Genomic DNA, 3,866 nt, shown 5'->3' with positions numbered 1-3,866 from the left:
ATTATGAAAATTTTGGCCTGTGCCAAGGAGACCTAGGGTTTCTCCTATTCCATCCTGTAATGTTTTTAGAGTGTCTGCTTTGAGTTCGAGGTCTTTGATACATTTAGAGTTGGTTCTGCTGAGTGTGATATGTTAGTGTCTGGATTTGGTTTTCTACAAGTGATTAACCAATTTTGCCTGCACCATTGACTGAAGAGTCTGTCTTTCTTGCATTCGATTTTTTTTTAGGTCCCTTATCTAAGATTAGATGGTTATAGGTCTGTGGGTTCATTTCTGGGTTTTGAATTCTATTCCATTGGTCCTGAGGTCCTTTCTTGTGCCAGTACTAAGCTGTTATAATTGCTTTTTATTATGGCTTTTTAGTAGAGTTTGAAATTTGGAATTGGTATTTCTCCAGTACTGTTCTTTCTGTTAAGGAGAGTTTTTTTTTATTCAGGGTCTTTTATTGTTCCACATGAGTTTTTCAACTGCCTCTTCTATTTCCCTGAAGAATCAGGTTGGAATAGTGACAGATATCGCATTGAATTTGTACATAATCTTGGGAAGGATAGCAATTTTCATGATGTTGATCCTCCCATTCCAGGAAAATAAGAGGTTTTTCCACTTCCTAAGTTCTGTTCTGATTTTTTCAGGTATTTAAAATTTTTATCATAGAGGTCCTTCACTTCTTTAGTTAATTCCTAATGATTTTATTTTTTTGTGGAGCTATTACAAAAGGAATTGCTTTCCTGGTTTCAGCCGAACTCTTCTCATTGTTGGCATACAGAAAAGCCGTTGGTTTTTGAGGGTTAACTTTATACCCTGGTTCTTTGCCAAACTTTCAAATCAGCTCGAGTAATTTGGGAGTGGAGTCCGTGGGATTCTTTAAATACAAGATCATATCATCTGCAAAGTGGGAGAGTTTTACTTCATCTTTAATTTTTGCATTCCCTTTATGTTTTCATCTTGTCTTATTGCTGTAGCTAGGCATTCTAATACTAAATTGAAGAGAAGTGGAGAGAGTGGACATCCTTTTCTCGTTCCTCAGTTTAGAGCAAATGGCTTCAGTTCGCCATTCATTATAATGCTGGCTGTAGGTTTGTAAAATACAGCCTTTATTGTATTGAGTAATGTTCCATTGATTCCTAGTTTTTCCAGAGCCTTGATCATAAAGAGGTGTTGGATCTTGTCAAGTGAATTTTTGCATCTATTGAGATAACCATGTAGTTCTTATCCTTGAACTTGTTGATGTGATGAATTATATGATTTGTTTTGCATTTATTGAACTTGCTTTGCATCCCTGAAATGAATCCTGTTTGATTGTGGTTTATGATATTTTGAATGAAGTGTTGAAGTCGATTGGCCAAAATTTTGTTGAGAAGTTTTTCATGAATGTTCATCAAAGAAATGGGCCTATATTTTCCCTTTCTTTGGTGAGTCCCTGCCTGGTTTTGGGATGAGGGTTAAGATGGCTTCATGAAAGAGTTCTATAGTAAACTTTGTATTTCAATTTCATTGAAGAGTCGGAGAAGTATTGGTGTGAGTTCTGTTTTGAAGTCCTTGTAGAATTTTGCTGTAAATCCATCTGGTCCTGGGCTTTTCTTAGATGGGAGGTGTCTTATTGCTGTTTCTATTTCAATGCTTGATATGAGCCTTTACATTTGTTTAACTCATCTTGGTTTAGTTTTGGAATGTCGATATTTGCTAGGAAACGTACATTTCTTCCAGATTCTCAAACTTCTTAGCATAAAGGTTAGAGAAGTATTCCCTTATAATGTTCTGAATCATGGTTGCTTCTATGGCGATGTTTCCATTCTCATCTTTGAGTTTGTTTAGCTGTGTGTGTTCTTTTTTTTTCTGATAAGATTTGTCAATTTTGTTCTTTTTTTTGAGAACTCTTTAAAAAAATTTTTTTTTGTTACTGTACAGAGGGATTACAATTACATGAGCAAGGTAATGAGTACATTTCTTTTTTTTTTAAACTGTGAAAATACTGTATAGAGGGGTTACAATTACATGGGCAAAATAATGAGTACATTTCTTATCAAGCATTGTAGCCTCCTCCTATGTTTCCCCTTCCCATCCCTCTCCATCCTCCCGATCCCCCCACCCAGTGCACCCCGCTCTCCTCCCCCCTCACCCCCTCCGCACAAAGGTGTAAAGTTCGTTTTGTTTTTCTTTTTTTATTGTGAAAATACTGTACAGAGGTTTACAATTACATGGGCAAGATAATGAATACATTTCTTATCAAGCATTGTAGCCTCCTCCTTTGTTTCCCCTTCCCATCCCTTCCCATCCTGCCCCCGCCCACCCACCCAATCCTCCCTGCTACCCTACCCCCACCAAAGTTGTAAAGTTCATTTTTCGACATAACTACTTGTACATCTCATTGTTGCAATGGGCCAACCTGTATCTTTATTTAAGCGATTAGTTTTTCCCCTTCCCCTTCACAAGTTATACCGACATCAAATACAGTGAAAGCAGGGGTTATACTGTGGGGGAAGGACATACAAAGCAACAAAGAAATAATCTTATAAATGTGTTAGAAACAATCGCGTGAAAGAAAAAAACATGTGAGTACACTTAGGGTTCATTTCCCTAACATCAACTTATCTGATGTTTTCTGCTTCACTCAGATATATACTAGTTATTGCAAATAAGGAAAACTGTGAGACCTATGTTCTTTGGGCCTGGCTTACTTCACTTAATATAATTTTTTCCAAGTCTTTCCATTTCCTAACAAATGGGGCAATGTCATTCTTTCTGATGGAGTCATAGAATTCCATTGTGTATATATACACCACATTTTCTTGATCCATTCATCTACTGAGGGGCATCTGGGTTGGTTCCATATCTTAGCTATAGTAAATAGTGCTGCAATAAACACAGTCCTGCTGGTATTTTTAGTGTGGTCTTGTTTGTAAACATTTGGGTAAATGCCCAAAAGTGGGATTGCTGGGCCATAAGGGAACTCTATGTGGAGTCTTTTGAGGAACCTCCATACTGCTTTCCAAAGTGGTTGAACAAGACTACAGTCCCCCCAACAATGCAATAAGGTTCCCTCTGTCCACATCCTCTCTAGCATCTGTTGTTATTAGAGTTCTTGATTATAGCCATTCTAACTGGGGTGAGATGGTATCTCAATGTTGTTTTGATTTGCATTTCTTTTATGGTTAGGGAGGTTGAGCATTTCTTCATGTGTCTATTGGTCATCCTTCTTTCCTCTTCAGAGAAGTTTCTCTTAAGTCTTTATTCCAGTTATTTATTGGGCAGTTGTTTCTTTGAGGAATTGTTGTTGGGGATTTAATTTTTTAGTTCCAAGTATATTTTAGATATGAGACCCTTGTCCATCGTATGGCTAGTGAAGATCTTCTCTCAATCTGTAGGCTTTCTATTGATCTTGCTAGCTATTTCCTTTGCCATGCAGAAGCTCTGCAACTTCATGCAATCCCATTTGTCCAACCTTCCTTTGGTTTGTTGTGTTTCTGGGTCTCAATTAAGAAAATTTCGGCCTGTGCCCAGGAGACCTAGGGTTTCTCTTATTCCATTCTGTAATGTTTTCAGAGTGTCTGCTTTGACTCCGAGGTCTTTGATCCATTTGGAGTTGATTCTGGTATAGCGTGATATATAAGGATCTAGCTTTGGTTTTCTTCAAGTTGTTAACTAATTTTGCCAGCACCATGTACTGACGAGGCTGTCTTTCTTCCATTTTATTTTTTTTAGCTCCCTTATCGAAGATTAGATGGCTATAGGTCTGTAGGTTCATTTCTGGGTTTTCAATTGTATTTCATTGGTCCTGAGGTCTGTTCTTGTGCCAGTACCAAGCTGTTTTGATTACTATGGCTTTATAGTAGAGTTTGAAATTTGGTATTGATATTCCTCCAGCA

Source organism: Dipodomys ordii, unplaced genomic scaffold (assembly GCF_000151885.1).
Source record: "Dipodomys ordii isolate 6190 unplaced genomic scaffold, Dord_2.0 Scaffold64, whole genome shotgun sequence".
NCBI classification, from domain to species: domain Eukaryota; kingdom Metazoa; phylum Chordata; class Mammalia; order Rodentia; family Heteromyidae; genus Dipodomys; species Dipodomys ordii.
The sequence above is the reverse complement of the archived record's forward strand: the minus strand, read 5'-3'. Positions refer to the sequence as shown.